The sequence below is a fragment of the Lycium barbarum genome, chromosome 10 (genome assembly GCF_019175385.1).
Source record: "Lycium barbarum isolate Lr01 chromosome 10, ASM1917538v2, whole genome shotgun sequence".
Lineage (NCBI taxonomy): Eukaryota > Viridiplantae > Streptophyta > Magnoliopsida > Solanales > Solanaceae > Lycium > Lycium barbarum.
The window spans coordinates 109,732,335-109,758,220 of NC_083346.1; the positions used below are offsets into that span (position 1 = coordinate 109,732,335).

At 33.8% G+C, this 25,886-nt stretch overlaps 1 long non-coding RNA gene across 3 annotated transcripts; it reads right to left on the bottom strand.

Annotated features, from left to right (window-relative positions):
• Window positions 1-1,400: 1,400 nt before the first annotated feature.
• LOC132614247 (uncharacterized) lies at window positions 1,401-25,555 on the bottom strand. Of its 3 annotated transcripts, XR_009572221.1 has the most exons (6): window positions 25,302-25,555; window positions 19,466-19,596; window positions 19,143-19,256; window positions 10,146-11,944; window positions 9,751-9,914; window positions 1,401-1,741 (listed from the first exon to the last, which is right to left on the bottom strand). It is a non-coding gene; the product is annotated as an uncharacterized LOC132614247 (long non-coding RNA). The 3 variants fall into 3 exon arrangements; XR_009572219.1 differs by lacking the exon at window positions 10,146-11,944 and having other exon boundaries at window positions 25,302-25,546; XR_009572220.1 differs by lacking the exons at window positions 9,751-9,914; window positions 10,146-11,944 and having other exon boundaries at window positions 25,302-25,538.
• Window positions 25,556-25,886: the final 331 nt, after the last annotated feature.

Below are 25,886 nucleotides of genomic sequence, written 5' to 3' on the forward strand. Positions count from 1 at the left end.
AAGAACAAATTGGAATGACAACTATCAGAGCATTTAACAATTGAAATTACACATTAATTCATTAATTAAATAAATAAAATTTACATAATTAAAAGATACACCTGAATGTTCAAACATTGCAGTTTTATAATTAAAAAGCACGGAAAAGGATTAAGAACAAATGCCCCAATGTATTGAAAATGGTTCAATTTTACCTTATTTCACCAATTACAAATATCCCTCCTTTTATTGAAATTATGAGATGGCATATGTTGGACTTTAAAAATCTTGCCGCATTAATTTATATCGGATTCTACAAAAATAGTATTATTTATGAAGTATCCGTCTCGCACCCATCGATATTTTCAAACAGTCCGAGCAACATAGTTGCATACGCTCTCATACATTTTATGATAAGATACTTAAGACTTCCTATAAAAATCATTCCTACATATAATTGTTATTTCTATTTTTACAAATCAAACGATTAAACCCTCTGTATAATGAAAGTCATACACTACAAATAAAGAACATCATCAGTTTATTACTTAACAAAAGACTTATGTGAAAGCGAGCACCTCTTCCCCGAGATAATCCGTTTAAACATAATTCATCTAATTATATCAATTAAAATACTAAAATCAGAATCATAAAAACTAAGCTAAAATAAAAAATAAGAAATTTCTATACATTCATTCAATACTATAACTCTTTTAGAAAGGCACAAATAACTTATCTTCTCAAAATGTAAGGAAGTTATTAACTACTGCTAGTAATTGACACTCCTATCTTATACTTCCTTCTATCAATAGTATATGGTAGTTTTAGTTTTTACATTTAGTCCAAATGACTGGTTTTTACATAATCAAGAAGTTGTTTTTTCCAAATTAACCCTCATTTGGATAAATGAGTTTTTACATAACCAAGAAATCATATTAATAGGTACTACTTAATAAAGGGTAATTTAGTAATAAAAATCTTCTACTTACTTTTTAGGTCAATTAATTGATTTCTTAACGGGTGTGCCCGAGCTAAAAACACCAATAAACCGAAGAAAGTAGTAGTATTAATTAAGTAATTTATGGTCATTTCCTGTTTTGAGAGTTTTGCAAGATAAATACTTAATAAAAAAATTACATTAAGCAAATTAAGACTAAAGATGTGACAAGGAACACGTTAATAAGCAAAAGATAAAAAATGGACTGAACAAAGAAATAAGCTTAATGAATCATGTTAGAATGATATAATGCTGACATTAAGAAATAAATCTTAGGAGTGTGTTAAAAAAAAAAAAAAAAAAAAAAAAAAAAACGCGTGCTGTTCGTTATGTAAACGCTACCCCTAGCAACGAAAAACGCGTTTTCTCAATTTGAAGACAAAAAATGCAGATAAAACTTTCCAAAGGAACTACTATTATATACTCAAATTAAAATTTGCTCACGTCCATAGAATTTTTACCATATGAAGGAGGTTAAGTGTACAATTTTCAAAAAAGTTTAAGTGTTTAATTTTAAAAAGAAAGAGTACGTATAAGATCAAGGCATACATATAGAGGGATGTCCAACGTATATACCTTTTAATAAATACATGCTGCTACTTCAGCAGTTCCGTAAAAATCAGTATGGAAAGCTGCAATTCTCTTGTGAAAGTTTTAGCAATTCCGACATCGAAATGGAGTAGGTTGCGTTTGCTTATCCAAGCAACTGGAATCCTACGTGGCGCTGGCCGATCTCCTTTCGAGGTACGTATATATTCTGCACTTCTGCACAGTACGTAATAATAAAGTGTCATCAATCAGTTGATTGTTAAACCCATTCCACCCTAATAGTAATCAATAGCAGGGGTGCATGTGAACTAAATACTTTCGATACAAATAGGATTTACAAATATCAGTTTTACAAATAACATACAGCTTTTCTATCCCAGCAAGGTAGGGGTAAGGCCTGAGTATACACCCACCCTCTCCAAACCACACTTGTGAGAATATTACCGAGTATGTTGTTGTTGTTATTGTAGTAGTAATAATTCATTCATCAGTTCGGAGAGACAACTATTAAGTTTGTACTATCATTTTGATGTCCCTTGAGGATTGTACAGTAGATAGAGGGTAGTACTTGTATATATGTTTAAATGTTTAACATTTTCCAATCTAGAATTTTCTTTAGAACTCAACTCTCACCTACTACTCTCATGTATAGGATGAAGTTTGTTCCATCCTCAGTTTGTGTAGGAGGATCGGGAAACCAAGCCATCTCTACTTTTGTAATATGTTCTTATTGTATATCATCAAGTACCAACATTCAAGATTGAATTCATAAAACTTAAATCATGAATCTGCATCTAATCTAACCAGGAGACTAACTTTACTCTAAAACCCGACCTCTTGTCAGTTTATTTTCTGATTGTTGATTCTTCTGGGTGAACAGGAAACTGCAGCAGTTGATTTGATGTTGGACAATGACATGGACCTTCAAGAACAAATTACCAAACCTTTTGTGAACCATTCTGACCAGCAAGCAGGTGAGAACAAGAAGTTGACCGGAATTTTTCTTGAAATTAAACACCATGTTTTAATATTTCATTATTTTGTTACTAATACGTACTTACATGGAGTTTGCGTTGTGGTAAATGGGTGATCGGATTTAATTTGGGCAGGTTAAAAATAAATTACAGAGAAAATAGATGATCATGATTTAATCCGTCTGTAAGTTTACGGGCCAAAATTAAAACAGATTGGGAGATTAATACTTACTAAATAGACTAGGTTAAAATGGATCGACCCAGCTTACGTAATCTGAAAACCCCATTCTATTTTACTTACCAATCACTAATATTTTATCAAGAAATTTACCTATAATTACTTAACAAGTAACCCTGGTATAGATACTTTAGGGTTTAAGTATACTTTAGGGTTTAAGTATTAATATGTAAATGTAAGAAATTTTGTACATTATCAGGTCACTCTAAAAGAATATCTACAAATAAGTCTCTTTAAAATGTGAATTTGTATTTTTGAAAATAAGACAAATTACCAGCTAGAACAGATAAAGGTGATCGGATAGTATAAAAATTTCTTACATTGATGGTGCATGTAACTTAAACTCGATACTAATAAAACTCAGAGTTTAAGTTCTCATACTGACTCTATATAAAATGTTTAAACATCGCTTATTAAGTAATTACTTATAAATTTCTTAAGATATATTAATTGGTATTTTGATTAAAAAAATAATAACTAACATATAATCATTGGTTAAAATTCACTGATAATATCAAAAAATTACTTACACGTACTATCAATATTTATAACTTAAATCATTAATGGTGACAATAACTAGGTGAAACTTACCCACACCGAGCGTTTCCACCGCACTAGCTAGTGTAATTTACTGAAGTTAAGTAATTTAATATAGTAAATATATACATTTACCAACCATGGTTAATTGATGTTATTATATATTGATACACATGACATGCATTCATTGATTTGGTGTAAACATCCGGTACAGGTAAGTTTTTAGCGTGACAACTATATATGTTTTCTTAAATAGAAAAAAACTTTTTTTTTAAAAAAAAAGTAGCTAAAGGAGCGCATCATTTTTGACTTTGTCAAAACCATTCTAAAATTCTATAAAAAACGCGTACTGTATATATTTTTCTCCTTTAGTTTGTGAGGAAGCTACCTAGCATTGCGACATATTTAACATGCACAATAATCCATTCAACTTCTCATAAGGGCGTACATATATTTTTCTTTTTTTCCCTTCCTTTTTTGAGGTTAAACCATAAAAAGGAAAAAAGGAAAAAGGGTAAGAGGATGTTCGGAATGATCTCATTTGCTAAGTTTATCAGCGAGTCAAACTATCTTATTACTCCGTATAAGTTTTTTTATTATTATTTTTATATGTACGTGTTTGATAAATATCATAAGTGCTTATAAGCTAAAATTAACTACAAGGCATGAGTTGGTCACTCTCGACTTATAATAGCTAAATTATAGGCACTTTTATATTAACCAAATCTTTTACGATTTTATCCCTAATATCTTTTGAATTTAATTCCAAAATACTCTTCATTCACATAGTAACTTTTAATTATGTTATATTCCGCCATTCGTCCTTTTTATGTAAGCATATGTTCAAATTTATATTTTTCGAAAATAGCTTTGAGGACATATCAATCATTTTAATTTTTTTAAAAAAAAGTGCTTATCAACATCTTTTACCAAATATATTAACTATTTATTATTAGTTTCAGAACATTTTATTTATAAAATTAGTTTCAGCATCTAAAAGTATTTTTGAGCACTTGATGCTTGTCGCTACTTTTAATCAACTAACTTAAACGAGCTCTAAATCGAGAAAAGTATCAGCATTTATATAAATATAGAGGGTATAAAATTACAACCTGAAACCCTTTCATTTTTCAGTTTCAGAAAAACCGATTGGGTAAAAAACGGGAGGAATTAGAATAAAAATCAGAGGATATTTTTACAAGTCCTAGATGAAAGGAAAGATCGACGAAATTTTATAAAGAGAAAAATGAATAAAAACGAAATAAGTGTTTTTCTTCTAAAATAGAAAAATGAGGGCCAAAGAAAGTTATCCAATTTTTTCATGTTTGGTTGGCCAAATTTTTTGAGAAATATTGTCTCTAGGAAAATAAGTTTTTTAAGAATAAGGATATTGTCTTCCTTCCCACCCAACCCCCCCCCCCCCCCAATCCCCAATAGCCCCCACCTCCACCCAAAGGCGGATCCGGAATTTAAACTTTAAGGGTTAACCTTTTAAGATTTTTAGTTGAACCCATTGTATTTTAAAAGTTATAGGTTCATATTTATTATTTATTATAATTTTAATAATTTTTTACTCATAAATTTATGTTCCGCGTCGAGAGTTAGGGGTTCAATTGAACCCCCACCTTTAAGCCTACATACGCCCCTGCCTCCACCACCCATATACTCTTACACTCACTCTCATCTCCATAGTGTCTCGATTTTGTATAAATTCTTTTGAGACTATATTTTCTACTTGCTTATCAAACATCAGAAAATAAGTTAGAAAACGACTTATGTTTTTCCTTCATACCACACATACCCATACCCTAAATTCTGCTATTACATTTTTTATAAAAATTTCGAAAAACTTTGAGCCCTTATTCCCTTCGAGATTCCTACATCTTTGTTCAACTTCCACCATGAAGATCCTAAAAAACAGTTAAGAATCAGACGTTTTTTAAAGAAAGTTGAAAGTTGGCTGACGTTTCGAGAATAACAGGTCCAAGTGGGGCGGAGCTAGCCCTTCGTGGCCGAATCCAGTAGCTTTTGTCCAAACCATATATTTGTATTAAATTTTTTATCGAATATGTATAAATTAATAATTTAGAACTCAATAACTTTAAAGAATTAGAACCCCCAATCTATAAGCTTCGAATATTGGTTCCACCTCTGGATCCAACTAGCATTTACTAATCAGATGACATGAGTTTGGGTAGGGTTAGAATATTAAAAAAAACACGTGCTCGAATAATATATTGATTATTAAGTATTAATTGAATGCATGCCAAGGAAGAAGAAACACACACTTTATAGAGACATGTAAATCAAGAAACACCTGACTGCGAGTTCAATAATCGTGCATGACTGCATGTAGATAGGTAAAAAGAATTATGCATATACAGTGTATAGAGGCGGAACTAGGATTTAAAACTTATAGATTTGAAATTTTAGTGCTTTTAAACTAGTTCCAAATAAATACTTTCTCCGTCCCATTTTAAGTGTTTTAGTTTAACTAGCCACAGAGTTAAAAAAACACAGAAAGATTTTTGAATTTTGTGGTCCTAAATTAAAGATGTGTGTAATGTACTAAAATGTTTTTTGAATCTTGTGGTTATTAACTTGCCACATAGAATGTTTAAATTGTCAACTTACTAAATATAGAAAGAGACACTCTTTTTGGGACAGACTAAAAGGAAAGTAAGACACTTAAATTGGAACGGAGGGAGTAATTTATACATATTCAATGAAATTATTAAGAGAAATACAGAATTTAAATCAAAGTTACTGAATTCGGCTGAACCCGTAAACCGTATGCTAACTCTACCAGGGTAAGAACCAGGTGAGTTCAAGTGGGTTCGGTTGAATCCGCTTCACCGAAATAATTTACAATTTTATAATAAGAAGTACTGTTAGAAAAGAATAAGTAATATTAAAAAGAGAGAAATTTGAATCCGCTTGGTGTGGCGCAGTGATTGAAGCTAGGGAACCGCACCAAACTGACAATTCGAATCAAACCGAGAAAAAAACCCGATTAGTGTTTTGATTTGACTTCGTTTGGTTTTAAAAAGAAAAACCCGACCACCATTGGTTTGAATTGGTTTTAACTAAAAAAAAAAAAAAAGTCGAACCAAACCAATCCGACATTATATATACAAAGTTTAATAAATATTTCATACATAAAAAAATCTATTTATAATGTTATTTATAAATATTTCTTAAACTTTTTCATAGTTTTTTTGTCTTTTAACATATTATTTCAAGTTTGGACTTAGAACTTTGAATGGTCAATAAGTTTTATAGCCCATAGACGTTAGTAACTCAGATAAAACCCAACAAAAAGTCAAATCAATACTAATGCTAACAAACGAAATTCAATTCTAACACTAGGAATGACAATAATTTTGAATATCTATTATTTAGTTTTATGATTTAGACAGTGAAAATATATAACTTAATTTTATTTTTTTCTTTAATATTTAGCCTTGTAATTAATAAGTATTAGCCTTACTTATTTTAACATGACTTAATACTTTTAGATTATGATCATTTTCTATATGCCTTATAAATTAGTAGGATTTATTATAACATGACTTAGTACTTTTAGATTATGATCATTTTATTTTATGCGATTTCATTTTATTTTTTTTGTAGAATACTTTAGGACAATTTCATCTCTCATCTCACATTTTGTGTTATTTTCTTAAAACGTATCTTAATTAGATAGCCATATCTTACTGTAACTAAAAAAAAAATTGAAATACAAGTTATATGTTTAGTATGAAGATTTTACCAAAAAAATCCAAGCAACCCGAAAAAATCGAGAAAACCCGAACTTGAAAAACCCGACTTTTGTTGGTTTGGTTTGATTTATAAATTTAAAAACCCAATGCAATTGGTTTGGTTTGGTATTTGAAAAATACGAACCAACCTGGTCCATGTACACCCCTAGTTGAAGCGGATTCATTTATAGGTCTAACGCCCGAATCAGATCTCAAGCACCATTGCAAAACTGCCTTTCAAAATATTGTTTCATAACCTAGTCGCTTGGTTGACTTTTACCATGACTAAAAAGGAAAGTAAGACTCATTTTCATTAGCAATAACAATTGACAAATTATCTTTTATGCAGGCAATAGGCATACATGAAACAAATTTTGTAGACAAATTTAAAAATTAATTGTTTTGTTTATGTTATATTGAAAATGTTGTTTAGTTTGAAGGTCATTATCTTTTATTATTATGTTCATTTTAGTTATCTCTTGAGATTTATTTTAGTTTATAGAGTAATAAACTCAGATTGCTACACCAGTTCCCTTGCGCGCGTTTATTATCACTCCCACTAATAGTTATCGTAGTGTGTCTGAATACGTTTGCACAAATATTCTTGGTCTGCCACTCTCAGCCCCCGATACTATATTTTGAATCCTCCCGATTTCTCGTATACTTACCTCCTTATATTTTGATTTCTTTTGGTGAAAATTCTGACTATAACGCCACTGTGTCCAATCGGTAGCTAAACATATTTAATTCTGTGTCCTATCCCTGCTAAATATATTTAATCATACTTTCATGAGTTATTGACCAAATGTTTCGATCATTGCAGGAGATAAAGTTAGAAATCCGAGACAGTCCTGGGTGAGGATCCTTGCACTTGTTCGTTTCATTGTCGTGGCCAAATTAGCTACCAGACGACCTTCTACGACCAGCTATGTCCAGGCAAGTAGCTATTTCCTCACTCCCATAGACTGGTGCATAAATATACACATGGTCGGAAATTACGCTGCATGTGTAATATTTATGCATGCGTGTAATAGATGTTGAATGTTATTGACTTCTTCGAGTGTTCATTTATATATGCTTTGAATTCCGTTACTAGAAATTCTGGCTCTGACACCAAATACACTATGACTACAATTTAAATTTTCTTACGAACTGTTGGTGCCTGTTATGGTTGGTTAACATGGGCTTGTTCGAGCAGTGAACCAGTGACCGCAATTAATAAGGGCAGGTCTCTTATTTTCATCCTTCCTTTAATTTAGCTTGAACCCGTTTATAGAAACAAGTATCTTCCTACAGCCTTATTTGCCTTTACTCTAAAATTCACTCTAGATTCAAAGAGCAACTATTCAAATTTCTTGAGTAGCCAAGATACTGAGCAACGAACATTTGATATCTTCAACACATTTTCAAATAACAAACACTATGTTACTGATGAAAATAACATGCTAAATACGTGGAAGCAATCCAAGACAAGCTTACACAGACGATACATGTTTCGAGTTTCATATATCATAAATCAAAATACCTCCTAAAGCGTACACAATGATTGTCCTCCAATTCCACGACATTCTTTTGTGTTATCCGATTAGTTATCGAACTATGCAATACTACTTGTATGGGCAGGTATGTTTCACGAAAACCCTTACCTCGCAAGATATAAAAAACTCTATATTGTTAGCTACACGTGTTGGGGTTAAACCCCCTTTCCAAACCTGTTGGGTTTTCTTTTTCACCAAAGAAAGGATTTCATAAGTCCTAATTTTGCCAGATACATCAGGGAACATAGAATTAATTGCTTCCTATTATGGAAATTTCTTTGTTACTATATTTCACTAAATCTTTTTTCTGGACAAAGTCTTAAACCACTAACCTCACCTTACCTCTAGGCAGAGAGGCATGTCACTCTTACTTTGAAAATTCATTCGTTCGTTAAAGGTGTGTTTGGTATGACGGAAAATGTTTTCCAAGAAAAAAAAAATTCTCAGAAAATAAGTGCTTTCCCAACTCATTTCTTATGTTTGGTACGTAAGTTGAAAAATGTCATTTTAAGAGCATTTACATATGTTCAAAGCAACACCAGTGTAAAGATTTTGAATTCAGAGTGCAACTTCTAGGGTGGAAAGTAGTTGGGGGTAAGAAACAATTATCAAAAAAATAGAAAATGGAGTGGATGATAGGGTGGGTGGGTCGTGGAGGTGTTTGGGGAAAGTGGGACGGGTGGTGGCGGAAGGTGGGGTGTGGGCTGGTGGTAGGGCGTGGGGATGTGGTTTTTGAGTGGTGGGGTGGGTGAAAGGTGGTGGGGGGGGGAGGATTTAGGGTGGAGTGAGGGGGGTTGGTGGTTGGGGGGTGTGGTTTTTGGGGTGGGGTAGGGGTGGTGGTGGGGTGTGCGTGGGTTAGGGGTGGTGATAGGGTGTGAGGGGGTGGACGTGGTGGTGGGTAGATTTGGAGCGTAGGGTTTGAGGGGCGGGTTGGGAATGCATTGGTGTTTTTATTAATTTGGAAAATGTTTTCCCTCAAATTCTTATGGAAAAATATTTCTCCTATTTTGAGGAAAACATCTTGCATAGAAAAATATTTTTCAAGATATTTAGTGTAACCAAATAAGAGAAAATAGGAAAACATTTCCTGTCGTACCAAACGCAAATGTTTGAAGATGCAAGCCTCCCCAAATGTTTTCCTAATTGAATAAAAGAGAGAAATAACATAAAAACGGACCTGCTATTCATGGCTGAAATTTGAAGATGCGCGCCTCCAAACCATCTCCACCTTTCAAATCCAAGAATCAGATGTTGAGGACTCTCAAATCAAAAATCAACTCGATCCGACGGTGAACCAAGCGAGAAGCGCAATTTGAAAAAGCTTGGTTCACATAGAGATTTCTGGGCCAGAGCAACAAGGGGTGTGTTTAGTATGACAGAAAATGTTTTCCTATTTTCTCTTGTTTGGTTGTACTAAATATCTTGAAAATTATTTTTCTATGAAAAAATGTTTTCCTCAAAATAGGAGAAAAAAAATTTCTTAAAAATTTGATAGAAAATGAATCAATAAAATCACACCAACGCATCCTCAACCCACTACAATACTATCCACCCACCCCACTGCCACCTTACCTCCGGATCATGGCGTCTATCCACTGGTCTCGGTGAGTATCTTACATTCCATCATCATAACTTTTAGGTAGAGCTGTCAAAACGGGCTGTCCAAACCCAACCCAGCCCCAGCAGGCCAGTGGGCTAGGAGGGGTGGCCCTTTTTACTGAAGGGTCTTTAAAATAGCAGCCAAATCCAGCTCTGAGTGGGCCAGGAGCTAGGACGGATTGGCCTTTCAATAAAATTTAAAAATAGACTGAAACATAATAACAGAAAAAATGTGACAATGATCTTCATTTGCATCCACAACATTGCATAACATATGCATCAATGCAAAAACTTCAGTCACCTCACATGTATATATACTCGAAAAATATATATTACTAAGCAGTAAGCAAGATAGTTACTAAAAAATCACCAGCCATTATAGGTCTTCATTTTAATAACAGGTGTGTAACATAATAATTAATATTGACATGCTTAAAGTACACCTAACAAATGGCGTAAAGTGGACGCTGTCAAATATAGTAACCCAACGAGGTTGAGGTCGAATCTCACAGAGAATGTGGTGTGAAAATGCTACTTTTGTAGTGTATGTCTTGACTCTAGTCGCAATTCTTATTCCGGTTAGTTGTAAGGAGAGTTTATGTTTCTACTTGCAATTTTGCCTTGAAGATATTTTAATCGGAGAAAGCAAGGTTGTGTCCTCTTTTGATAAGATGTAATACTATAGGTGTTATTATGATATATTCCTAATGGGTCATTCTAATATATACATTTAGTAGGCGTTTGACCATGAAAACCAAATATTTTTCACTTTATTTAGAATTTTAGAGTTGGAGCTGAAGTTGGAGTTGAAAAAGGAGTTGTGTTTGGTTGCAATAAAGCTTTGCCCCGTTGTTTAATTATTTCGGACATTTTAATTAATAAATTAATTAAATCCAAACCTCACGTGTTGCCTCGGCCTAGCCTCTGAGGGCCTTTGATGCTTACGGGCAAAGTGATGCCGGACTTTTGAACCTCACTTCTAAATGGGCTGCAAAAAAAACTTAGCCCAACCCCAGTTAATGGATAGGGTTTGGCCAACTTCATGGGCCAAGTCGATTTTGACAGCTCTATTTTCAGGTTCTTCACGTCAACTAAAAAAATATACATACTCATTAGGATAATAATGTGTTGATTTTTGTTTTCCCTAGTAGAACTTCTACTAGATGTTTCTGGAGCATCTTTAGGAACATGAACACAAGTTTCACACCCAATAACTTTCAAGTGATCATTAGAAACATTCTTGGCAAATCAAACTGAATATCACCATCCAATTAGCAACGGCAAGAGACAAATTGATACATAAGCTTCCTCAAATCACAACTAACGAGTCGTTGGTGAGCTTCCATTGGTCATTAAAGAAGGCATTATAATAACCTTCAACATATAGTTTTCCAACAAAATCAAATTTATATATATATATATATATATATATATATTTAAATATATTATGGGCATGTTTAACGTTTTGAGCAACTAACGTCGAACCCTTATTAGTCTTTAAATAAACTGTGCCAACATCAATCACTTTAACCTCACCAGCATTGTTCATCATTTACACTTCAAAGGACGTGATATGAGATGCAGCTCCAGAATCTACTATCCAACTAATCTTATGGGATACCAAAATTGATGGCATTTTCATCACAGGCAAAGAGAAGAACATCTCTCTTTCCTTCTCTAGTGTCTTGCTTAAGCTTATCGAAGCATATTCCAGTATATATTTTCTTGCCACAATCATTAATTGCACCAATAAACTAGGGCCACCTTTGATTCTGCAAAATTTTCTTCATTAATCACTCGGGATTCTTTCATTTCCATGTAATTGTTACCTAAACCTTGACTTGCTTATGCTTTGACCTCCATTACTTGGACCTTTTATTTTATCTCTCTTTCTGGCTATAAATAAAACATCTGACTGTGAGGACAAACATTGAGATTTTCTCCTTGCTTTCATATTCAACACACCACTCTCGATATACTCCACGGTTACCTTATCAATAGGAATTTCTCAAAGAAGCATGTAGAGTTTCTCAAAGAATCTAGCATAGCATTAAGAAGTCAAAGTCTATGTATCTTATCATCAAAATTAACACCCATTCTACACAACTATTTAATGAAACCTTGAAAATTACTTATATGATCAAGAATAGGACTGCTACCCCCTCGTATTTAAAGGTCATCAATTGCTTTAGCAGGAAGACTTTTTATTGCTAGTTTTTTCAGCATGAAGTGTCTTCAACTTTTTCCACTATGATCTAGCATGTATCTCATTTATAATATAGTTACAAAAATTATCTCCTATTGTCTTATACATGCACATACTTGTTGGTGCTCAAAACCCAATTTTCACCAATCATATACTCGATTTATTATGAGGAGCAGCGAAAAATGGCTAATGCATCTTCTTCACAAATATGAGCAGTAAGATATGTTTAAAATAGGAACGGAAAAGGGCCATATATACCATGTACTATCGGAAAGGAACCAGATATACCCCTCGTTATACTTTCGATTCAAATATACCTCTGTCGCTATACTTTCGGTCCAAACATACACCTTCTCCGTTAAAATTGTCTAAGGTGGACACAAGGTCTGGTGTGGCAATGACAACTCGGTGAGGTGGAAACCACGTGGCATGCCACCTCACCACGTCAACCCAGATATCCCTCTCTTTCCTGCCACCTGTCTACTCTACTTGCGGCAACAGAGGTAGCAGCAATGACAATGGAATGTCACTCGACCGTTTTCCCCTTCCGACAATCTTTCCCTCCTTTCCTTTGGATTGTAACGCTGTGGTGGCGGACTTCAAAGACCTGCTTAGAGAGCTCCAGTGAACCATAATCAACTCTCCGGGAGTTGAAAGCTCATCCAAAACCCTAACTTGTAACTGATTAACAGATGGGTAAAAGGTCGGAAAGTTGATTTAGGACATGAGTTTCGTCAAATGAGTGGGGAATTTCTACAGGTGGTTTAGAACATGGTAGTGATGAAATTGAATGACAAAATATAGGAATTAAAGAGGAAACACTCAGAGAAGTGGACCTGGAAGTGAGGAATCTTGCGAGAAGCATTTTAATTCCCTATTGATTGGACAACCACTTCAAAGTGCACTGTGACAATCAGAGAGTTGATGATGGTTCACCAGAGCTCCCCAAGCAGGGCTTTGAAGTCCATCACCACGACGTTACAATCCAACGGAACGGAGGAAAAGATCGTCGGAAGGGGAAAACAGCTGAGTGAATATGAATCATCCGCGCCGCTACCACTGTCGGCGCAAGCGGGGGAGATAGGTGGCGGGAAGAGGAGGCTAAATGGGTTGACGTGATAAGGTGTCATGCCACATGGTATCCAACTCACCGAGTTGTCATTGCAACATCAAACCTGGTGTTCACCTTGGACAGTCTTAACAGATGAGGGTATATTTTCACCGAAAGTATAGCAGCAAAGGGTATATTTGAATCGAAAGTATAACAAGGGGTATATTTGGCCCCTTTTTTGAAATAGGAATAATCACAACATATGAAAAAGCAAGACAAAAATTGTACCAACATCAATCACTTTAACCTCACCAACATCGTTCATCACTTACACTCCAAAATCATTAGGAACATAAAATGAAAAAGAGTATTTCTTAGACGTGATATGAGATATAGCTCCAGAATCTACTATTCAATAGGTCTCTTTAGATATCAAATTTATAGAATTTGAGATATCAAATTTATAGAATGTACATCACAGACAAAGAAAAGGTCATCTCAAATTACAGCAATGACATTGTTTCCATTATTTTCAGTTCTCTTTTCTTCTCTAGTTTCTTGCTTAAGCTTGTGTAACGTTATTTGTTATGTCTTTTTGCCACAATGATTGCTCAAATAATTCAGTTACCTGGACTTTTATTTGCTTATGCTTTTACCTCTATTTCTTGGACCTTTTGTTTTATCTCTCCCTCAGTCTTCTAAAAATAGAACATCTGACTGTGAGGACGAACCTTGAAATTTTCTCCTTACTTTTTTATTCAACACACCGCTCTTTGCATATTACATGGTTACCTTACTGTAGGGAGCTGAATTTCTCAAAGAAACATGAAGTTTCTCAAAAAATCCGTAGAGTATTAAGAAGCCAAAGTCCATGTATCTCATCATCAAAATTAACACTCATTCTGGTGAGTAACACCTTAAAAATATTTATATGATCAATAATAGGACTGCCACCTCCTTGTATTTCAAACTCATCAATTGCTTTAGCAGGAAGACTTGTTATCGCTAGTTTTTTAAGCATGAAGTGTCTTTCACTGTTACCACAATGATCTAATATGTATCTCATTTATTACGACCATTGCCTTGACCTCATTGTCTTATATATCCACCGACTTGTGGTGCTCAAAATCTCCACTTTCATCGGTCAAAGACTCAAGTTTATGAGCAGCAAAAGTGGACAAATGCATCCTCTTCAGAAATAGTAGATCTTTCGCCTTGCTTTTTCATATATTGTAATTGTAATTAATCCCATTGAAACACAAGGCCTTATATAATTTGATAGTTTGTTGATAACTAGCTACACCTAACTCCTAATCTAACTAACTCTAGGACAATTAGTTATAGCTAACTAACTAACTGTATGAAATTACAAAATTACCCTTTCAGAGTTCTATTTCATATCTTAACACCTATCTTATGTGCTAAAGTCTTTTAAAACTGATACCAATGACCATGAAATAATTCTCAAAGGTTACTCTCTTTATAGATAATAAATGGCTCTTCTCTTAAAGCCAAAACGAATTTCAAATAGGAATCAAAACCTAAATAAAATAAAATTAGGCTATATCTCCCCTCCATCCAAGGGGCCAAATGGATCTTCAAGTAGAAGAATTATGGACAGGCTTCATGCCTGTCAAATATCTACAGAACTCATGCTTATCTGTAGCCACCACTTTAAAAAAATATATCTTTCTTTGCTAATTTTCTCCAGTGGTGAAGTAACTAACTGATCAATTACTCTAGTGTTTCGACAGGATTTAGAAAGTGGACCAATTACTGATGATGATGCAGAACTTGAGCCTTGGGATGACGAAAGTTGTAGTGAGATGCAAGTTCTCCAAAGGGACTACATTAACCGTATTGTCCAAGAGAAGGACTGGGATGAACTTCATGACTTCGGAGGAGCCATTGGATTTGCTGTAGCATTGGATAGTCACCTGGAAAATGGAATTGCTGATGACACTGAAGATATTCGCCTGCGCAACGCAATGATCAAGTCTCCTCAGACATGTATATATGTTGTATCCATGTTCTTCAACTTGTTGTTTGAGGCACTCAAAGGCTGGACTATTTCCTTGCTTGCAGTGGCTACAATACTTTCTTTTGCCTTTGGAATTGACGAAGAGGGGATACAGAATTGTTGGCTTGACAATCTGATTCTACTTATGTCCCTACTTGGACTTATTATGTTTAAGTTTGGGCGGATATATTGGGAAGACAAAATATTGATGAAGAAGATGGAGGAGCGAAAAGTGAAGATGCATCAGGAGACAAAGGAGGTCCGTGTTATTAGAGGAGGAGTTGAGAGTGTGGTTCAATTCTCTGATCTTGTTTATGGTGATATAATTTTTTTAAGAAGTGGAGACTTAGTCCCTGCAAATGGGATATTTGTTTCTAATTGTGGGGAAGCTTTAGAGGTACGAGATGATGATGACGACGATGACGTGGAGTTGTGTATCAATGAACAGAACCCTTTTTTATCACTTGGTTCCAAAGTGATTAAGGGTGACGCTAAGATGATAGTGACATCATGTGTTGGTGATGAGGCAGATCAGTGGACTGAAAGAATGAGACAAGCAATTACCAAAAGTACTTCACATACGGGTTTCGGTTTTGATGCTTGTTTTGAGAAGTTGCGCATTAAGATTAATGTAGCTGGGCTTGTCATTAGCATTCTAAGCTTTGTGGTTTTGTTCGTGCGCTTTAAATTACGGCAAACAGATGAAGAGCATGAATACGAACTAGAAATTGAGAAAGAACCAGCCAAATTTAGTCAGATAGTAAATTCCATCACAAAAGTTTCTAGAGATTCCAAATTAAGAACCCTGCTGTGTGTCTCATTGGTGGGGATGACGGAAGGATTATCTCTTGTTGTTTCTAGAGCAATCGTCAATTGGAAACGAAAGATAGTATCCTACAAGGACTATTCCAAAATTGATACACCATTGCTTCTCAAGTTAGAGGCATCGGTTACTATTGTTTGTTCTGTAAAGAATGGTTGGTTAACACAGCAAAATCATCAGGAAATTATCAGAGATATTGCTGTTAAAACTCTCACAGAAGGTGAAGTGAAGACAATATTCGTCTCCGAAGATGATGCTGATGTGTGGGGTCCAGTCCTCTATCCCATATTTTAAGAAAGGAAGATTTTTCTTCCTTTGACAAAATCACATTGGTAGCAATTGTGGAATTGGCCAACAAGTCAATTCTTTTGTTCACATAGCCGTGATGTAAGCGCTTACCTCATCTTAGTCGTGATGTAAGCGCTTACCTCATCATAGTCGTGATGTAAGCGCTTAGCTCATCATAGTCGTGATGTAAGCGCTTACCTCATCATAGGAAATTCATTCCTATAAATAGGCGGCTTATGGTTCATTTGTATCATCACCAAGATCATTTGCTATACACACCAAAATCTCAGACAATACATCTGAGTGAGAGCAAAGTGAGGTGTTCCATAGACTGTGAGAAAATAGTTTGTGAAGAAAAATAGAGTGTGAGTGATATTATAGTAAGGTGGGAAATCAAAAGAGTGTTATTTCTTTTGTGGGTGTAGTTGTCTTAGGAGTATTTATACTCGTTACTACACAGTGTAAAATTCCTTACTATAGTGATATCAGCTGCTCCTCTTGGCCGTGGTTTTTTCCCTTATTCAGAAGGGTTTCCACGTAAAATCTTGGTGTCATTATTGCTGCATTTTATTCTTGCTGATTTAACCATAACTTAGTGTTCCGCGTTTATCACTAATACCGTGAATATTATTTTGCGGGTCTATTTTATTCCCATCATGATGAACTTAAAAACATCATCCGTGAAGTTGGATTGATTAATAACACTGACTCGGACGATGCTCTGGTGGTTAATGGTGAGGATTTTCATAAAATCACCGATGCGGAGAAGATGGAGAAAATAGATAGAATCTGCATTATGGGAAATGGCTCCCTCCCTCACAAGCTTCTTCTCGTAAAATGCTTGAAGCTAAAAGGGGAAGTGGTTCTAATGCTTGGAGAACGCACGTCTGATGGTCTAGTAATCCAAAAGGCAGACTTTGGCATGTACATAGATACTTGGAGTTTCAATTACCTGATAGGTATGTTGGAGCTTGGAAGATTTATTAGTGGGAATATGAGAAAATTTATCCAAATAGAGCTCATTCTGACTCTTGCTAGTTGGTCAATAAACTTGATAGCAGTAATGATTATGGGAGATGCTCCATTAACGACTCTTCAATTAATCTGGCTCAACTTTCTTGTTACGTTTCCTGGAGGCCTAGCATTGTTCTCAGGACAATCCTCAAGAAAACTGGAGGATGAACGACGTCGCCTCTCTGACGTCAAAACATGTAGCAAACCCCTAATAACGAAGGCCATGTGGAGGAATGTTATAATTCAAGTTACTTATCAGATTGTCATAGTTGTGGCCCTTCTATGCAAAGGAAGAAACATCCATGGAATCAGTAATCAAGAGGTTTGTAAATCCATAATATTCAACGGGCTTGCTTTCTGCCAATTTTTCAGCATTTTATGTGCCCGAGAGCCGGAGAAGAAGAACATCTTCATTGGTTGTTGTAATTATTTGCTTTGGGCAGCATTTGGAGTTCTTATTCTTTTGCAGTTGGCATTTGGTCAGGCAGCACCTCTATTTAGTGACACTTTGCGACTGAACTGGAAGCTATGGGTTGTATGCTTTTTAATTGGTGCTGCTACATGCCTCTTTGATTGGGCAGGGAAGTGTGCATCAGAATACATTGCATAATATTTTGCTTCAATATCTACTCGTCAAAGCCCACTTGTGAATGAGTACTTTACACGCTGTGCAGCTTATAGATCCATGTAAATATTTTATTTGGAGATTACTGCTAGAGTAAATTCAGAATTTTGAGTTAAAATACTCTCCTCATAGTTATAGGGACCATGGACCTTAAATTTGAAGCCCTTCAAGCTTTGATGTGAGCTTTCTTCATTTCCATTACTTCCTTTTCCGAACTGCTTTGAATTATTTTTCCTTGAGCTGAGGGTCTATCGAAAACAACCTCCCTAACTTCAAAGTAGGAATATGTTGTTTGTCATAAAAAAAAGTAGGAATATGTTGTTGTAAGCTTGGATTTGAAATTTGTTTTTTCTTTCAGACAAGGAGGAATATTCTCATGGTGTTATTTTAACTCGCTCATCGTAGGTTTTCCTTTCCATTAGCCTTATGTATTCCCTCTGTTTCAGTTTTACATATTTTACTTTTTCTAATTGGTATAAAAAATATTTATCTGTTTCTATGTGACGCACTTTTCTTTTTAGTTTTTCAAAACAAATGTCACATTTCTATATTTAGAAACAATTTAACTTTTAAAATGATTTACAGCCACACAAATATCTAAGGATTGTTTTGAACTACAAATTTCAAAAGTCTTCATTTGTTTCTTAATCTTCGTGCCTAATCAAATGGTATCACATTAATTGGGACGGAGGGAGTATCACTTTTTATATTTAATAGTTTTTTAACTCAAATATCCCACCTGACATGTTTAAATCACAAGATTTAAGGACATTTTAGCTATATTATACACATCTTCAATTTAAGATTATGTAATTAAAAAATCTTTTTTAATTTTCTTAAACTATCATGTACTGTCAAACTAGGACATATAAAATGAAATGAAGAAAGCATCAAAATTTGATGAAAAGCATTTCAGAAATGTGGGCAATTGAATTTAAATTACCTTTGATTTAGAAAGTTGTTTTCCTTCCTCCCCCGATCAACAAGAATCATAGTGGTGCCGTTATTTTTCACATGACTCGAACCTTTGACTTATTATTTCGCGGCGGAGGTGTTCCTGCACTAGAGCAAACCTCACTCGTATAGGTGATGAAAATAATTCTTTCGACGAAGAATTCAAAATAACCGAATGCTGAAAAATGAATCACTAAATAAGAAAAACATTTTGTACGCACATCACACAATTTAAAATTTATATCTCAGTATGGAATAACAAGAGTATAACTAATATAGCAGTAATGTTAAAGATATAAAAGCATTATTTACCTTCATTAGAAATGCACGAACTGATTCTGACGACCTCATGTATGTTAGCACGCAACTGCAGATTTAACTTTAGCCAAGTCAACCAGTCGTTTTGTCATTCTTTGCAGTATTGATAATTTGTCATGTCGTTTCTATAAGAAAAAGTCATTAAGGATAAATTGAAATGGTGAAATTAAGAGGTTATCAAATATAGATAAATATATCTTTTAAACTGATTAAAAAGGAATGTAAGATACACAAATTGAAATGGAGTAAGTATATACACACATACACTATTGATTTAATATAAATACATTAGGTGTCATTTGGTTAGGAAGGGAATTACTTATGTACTAAAACTAGCATAGTTAATATACTATATTTGATAAGTAACTTTTTGGTTATTTTTCTATAAAATTCAACACATCAAGTATGGTGTTTGATTATCAATTTACAATTAAATGAAACACGGTTAAGTTATGAGTCCATTCATGTATTATTTTATACGAGATTGAAGATGAATAAAAATACGAAAAAGGGCCAAAATTACCCCTGAACTTTAAAAAATAGTTCATTCATACCCTTCGTTATACTTTAGGGACAATTATACCCTTACCGTTATACTATGGGGTCAATTATACCCTTATGTCTAACTGCTGCCACGTGGCATCATTCCAGCCCTTCAAAATTATTTTACCCTCAAATAATTTTTTACCCACTAAAATAACTCAATCCAACCCGATTTTTTTTTCCAGCCCAAACTAATACGGAATTATTTTTATTTTATTTTTGCTGGAAAAATTATCCGTATTAGTTTTGCTGGAAAAAAATTTGAGTCGAGTTGAGTTATTTTAGTGGGTAAAAAATTATTTGAGGGTAAAATAATTTTGAAGGGCTGAAATGATACCACGTGGCAGCAGTTAGACATAAGGGTATAATTTGACCCCATAGTATAACTGTAAGGGTATAATTGATCCTAAAGTATAAAGAAAGGTATGAATGAACTATTTTTCAAAGTTCAGGGGTAATTTTGGCCCTTTTCCGATAAAAATACTACAATGATAATTGTACCCTCTATCACTTCATACTTAAATCTTTTCTTTTCGAAAGAAAGTATCATATTCACCTATACGTAACTCTTTGGGGAGGACCAACATGGGTTGTGGTGGAATGATTAGAATCTCTTCATCCTTATAAAAAAATTATTCCGAGCACCGCCTCAAGAAATGGGCCAAACAATGCATGTTCCGAATTTAGTCGGACTCTAATACGGAACCGGACACTAGCTGAAAAACAAACAAACAGAATATTTTATTGGAAGAAATTATTTTATAATATTTTATAGGAAGAAATTATTTTACTTTAAAAACTAATAATATATGATAATTTCTACACAAACATCCATAAATAATTCATGCATCGTAATCTCTATATAATTTCATAGTAGGGATCTTAATAGCTCAGTTGGTTGTCTATCTGAACTTTTACCTTGTTGGTGAAGGTTCGAATCTCCACATAGTAATCTCCTTCCCATTTCCCGTTTCCCTACCCCCTATGTGTAATCTCCTTCACAATTTCCCCTTCCCCTATCCCCTATGTGTAATTAAAAAAATTGCAAAAATAGTGTGTAGAATGGGAAAAAAATACAAAAAAAAATCTTAATTCATTTTGGATTTTGTTTTCTCTTCTTGTTTTTGTAATTATATTTTTCAATTGAGACTACGCACTCTGTTTCAACATTTTTCTTTTGATATCCTCCCTATTTGTTCCAATTATTTGGTTTGTACGAGTAAATATTGCATCCACTTGCTCTGTTTTCCTATGCAATCCGGGTTTCCTAGTAAAAGGTAAGCGAAGAGAGAGGGCAGAGAATTGTTGGTAACTTTAGTTAATACCAGGTACTATTACTTTCTTCATTTCAAAATAAATGGTGTTTTTATCTTTCTATTTTTCCTTCAAAATAAGTGGTGTTTTTACATAATTAATAAAGGATTAATGATGTTATTCCAATTTTACCATTCTTCTAATGAAGGGAGCTTTACATAACCAGGAACTACAATCTTTTCAAAATATTTATGAATTGTAAGTTAATAAAAATACATCTTATTTACTAAGAATGAGTTGGCTTGTTTAAAAGATGTGTTCCAACTAGAAACCTCACTTATTTTAAAACGGAAAAAATATTGAGTTACCAAAATGAAACGAGTCCATTAAACCAGTAAAAGAACATGTGGAACTCATTTAGGATAACCCCGGAGGAACCGGAGAGATTTACTACTATAGAGGAGCTAGATCCCAAATGTACACGCGAAGACCGTTGATTATTGTTGACCAGGCTAAAATGGTTGTATTCAGCATACAAATCTGGACCATTGATTTTTAATTTTTTTAATCTGGACCATTGATTATTTTAGAAAATACGTGTGATTATTACTCTCCATTTCAAAAAGATTGTATTCCTTTCCGTTTTTATTTGTTCCCAAAAGATTGACACTTTTTTATATTTAAAAATAATTTAACTTTGAGATAATTTATAATCATACAAATATTTAAAACTTATTTTGAATCATACATTTTAAAAAAAAAATCTTTATTTTTTAAATTTTATGTCAAGTCATACTAAAATAATATTTTTGGAATGAAAAAGTATAAGATAAGAACCCAACAATTCTACTGTCTTGCAACGCGGACCAGCTCATCTACAGCTATAATTGGTTGTCAAGTCAACATTCTACAGCGCTTGTCAGCACATCAGGCCCCACCAACATGGAAACACCAGGTCAAGGAACCAAAACACCCCTGTTTATAATGTGTTTTCGAGTCCTTAGCATTTTACACCCCCGACGTGTGCACTCTTTCGTAACTTGCACCGTATCTCCTTATTTTTAATGATTTATTTTCTTGCAAGACAATAAAAATCTATTTTTGTTGAATTATTCATAACAAAAAATACAAATAAGATAAAAATGGTGCAGAAGAAAAAATACAAATAAGATGTGGGGAAAAGGGACTGATTTGCCCCTCTACTTTGCGAAATAGTTCATATTTATCCCTCGTTATACTATCAGTCCACTTATACCCCTACCGTTAGAATAGTTGTAATATTCACCCCTATATTTAACCCTTGTCCACTGTGGCCAAGTCGTGGGGGTAAATATGAACCATTTCCCAAAGTAGAGGGGCAAATCAGGCCCTTTTCCCAAAATGAAAAAGAAACTAATTTGACGATGATAATTAAGTTGTTCCCTTTCACCCCAATTAACTTTTTATCTCAAAATCTAGCTGATAAATGCACACAAACAAAATTCAATACAATAATATCATTCAATTTACGTCCTCGTCTTTTGTACGAACCAGAAAAAAAAAGTAAGCACCAAAACAATAAATTCGTGTCAAAAAGTAGCATCACAAGTTCACAACAAATTAAAAGTAAAAAAGAAAAAGAAAAATCACGCTTTGAAGCACCAAGGGTTGTAACTATGGTGGCCGTGGTTGTGGTGCTGTGTTGTAGTTTCCTTATCAATCAATTCTTGAACATGTCGAAGACAGCATTTTAATGGTGAAGAAGAAGGCACATAAGAGGCCATGTCAGCAATCCCAATTAAATGAGTCTTAAAATTAAAAGACCAAATGATGCCTTCTTCTTCACCATTAAAATGCTGTCTTTGACATGTTCAAGAATTGATTGATAAGGAAACCACAACCACGGCCACCATAGTTACAACCCTTGGTGCTTCAAAGCGTGATTTTTCTTTTTCTTTTTTACTTTTAATTTGTTGTGAACTTGTGATGCTACTTTTTGACACGAATTTATTGTTTTGGTGCTTACTTTTTTTTTCTGGTGCGTACAAAAGACGAGGACGTAAATTGAATGATATTATTGTATTGAATTTTGTTGTTTATGATCTGAATCTTGATATGTTAGTTAATGTGTGCATTTATCAGCTAGATTTTGAGATAAAGAGTTAATTGGGGTGAAAGGAAACAACTTAATTATCATCGTCAAATTAGTTTCTTTTTTCATTTTGGGAAAAGGGCCTGATTTGCCCCTCTACTTTGGAAAATGGTTCATATTTATCCCCCACGACTTGGCCACAGTGGACAAGGGTTAAATATAGAGGTAAATATTGCAACTATTCTAACAGTAGGGGTATAAGTAGACTGATAGTATAACGAAGGGTAAATATGAACTATTTTGCAAATTAGAGGGGCAAATCAGTCCCTTTTCCCTAAGATGTGCAAATCTTGTTTCATTTCTGGTCTCTCTTTCTGCGTCATCAATTCCTATTCACCTCTTCAAAGGATAAAGTTGAACCTTTTTTAATACCATCAATATGCTAATATCTTCCCTGCCATCTCTTCTTTGAAGAAGATGATACCTGATAAGGTATCCCTTCATCTAACAAGAGAAAGGAGGATATTTCCTTCTCCTCCGTCCTATGATATTTGTGTCAACTTCTTACAAAATTATTGTTTACAGTTTTTGCAAGAGAATATCTGGTAATTTGAAGTAAAAAAGTGAAAATAAAATTTTAAATGTTTTTCAAATTTCACATATAAAAGTTGTATTTGAAATTTTCACGGCCAAACACAAATTTTTAAATAAAATGAAAAAAAAATCGAAAAAAACTAACAATTCTCATAGCAAACGGGTCCTTAGTTTTTGCTATTTATAATTTAATTTTATTATATGTATATAATCAGTGAATTTCTCAAAATATACATGACTTGGACCAAAATTATTGAATTCCGAAGAACATGTACTTCTCATGCCATGACAAAAAAATCTCTATTTTCTCACTAATTTCCCACTAATTGTCAGTTGGAAAAATTTAAATAATAATGTTTTCACACGGCAAAAGTATGAAATTTTCCAGCATTTCAATAGAAATTTATTTCTCGCCATACATTTTTCGAGTGAATTATTTTGGTGAGAATGAGATGAAAAAATCATATTTTATAGCATAAATTTCTCACCAAATATGAATGGAAAATTATTTTTTTTCTAGCAGTATGCTAGCTACGCCCATGTTAATAGGTGTGCATTTGATATGGATGTAGTATTTCAGTTTGCGTGGTAGCAGGCATTTTTGTTAGTCTCTTTCAAAAATGGCAGTTTTCTAAACTTGTAAATAATATAACTTCAATTTTTTATTTTATCCTTAGTGACAAGTTCTTCGTGATAACAAATTTCGATAATCTTTTATGATCGTTTCGAAAGTTTTGCTTTTTTTTCATTAAAGTTTTGTCCTATATAATTATATCATGTCAATTGAAAACAGTGAAAATATCTTTTAGCTCCAGCCTTCTTCTTCCCCCTTATCTGAACTCCCCTTAATCTCTCATTTTTCTATGTATCCTCTCATTAGTAAGTGCTCCCTCTGTCTTTCTTAACCTCTTTTTTTTCTCTTAATTTTCTTTTTCATTTGTGGCAATGAAAATTCTACATATTGATGTCTCGCCAGTGGGGGAGAAGTTAGTATTGTTTAGAAATTCACGTGAATTCAGTAATTTTTGTTCAAGTTCCCCATTCTACTAACATCTGCAATAATAATTTAACTGTGTATTTAGGTTAACACTACTGCATATTAACTTAAAATCGTCGTAGGAACTTCTATATTTTAAATTCTCTTTATCGCTAGACTATGCATCTAACCGGAGTTCGAGAAAGTCCGGAACAATCTCAGTTCGTCAGGCAGGTCTATAGAAAACTAGTTAAACTATGAAATGAAAGAGCTAATTAAGCTACGAGCACACAAACATAAAAGTTTTCAAAATCATGTAAAAGTAATACATAAGAAATGCAGAACTAAAAAGTGACCAGTTCATAATAGAGAGCAGAATGAGACACATGTACCTTAATTAAAATTGTACAGGGCGAGAGAGCCTTCAGAGAACATTGTTGTTGACAAGTTAGGAAGAAGGCTTTGAGGGGAATTACTAACTGGATATGCTGCGGTTCAGGAGGTAATATATACTCCAAAAAGAGTAGACCTGAGAAGGTGAGTCGTCCTTTCATAGTTGAAAAGTCTTTGAACCTTTTGATCTCTCTTCAAAAAGGTGCATGGGGTGCAAAGGACTCCCCTTTTTCTATTTTCTTTCTTGAATGATTTGTTTTCTCCTCTTAACTAGTAAAACAGTCCGCACTTCGCGCGGTCGTGAAAAAATAGATATTCAGAAATACTTTAATTTATTCTGCATCATAAACATATTAATTCTCAAAAATAAAAATACTTAAATTATTATTAGCCATTTATTGAGAAGCTACAAAATTTATTAGAAACAAAAAATCAATAGGAAGACCAACACCTCGTACCCTTGTAAAATGAATTTACAAGTTCTATATTGAAATCATTTTTTTTTAAAATGTGTTGAAATCTTATTCTTTAAGTGTGTGTGTCTGAAAAATAAAAAATAAAAAATAGATCAATTTATACGTGTA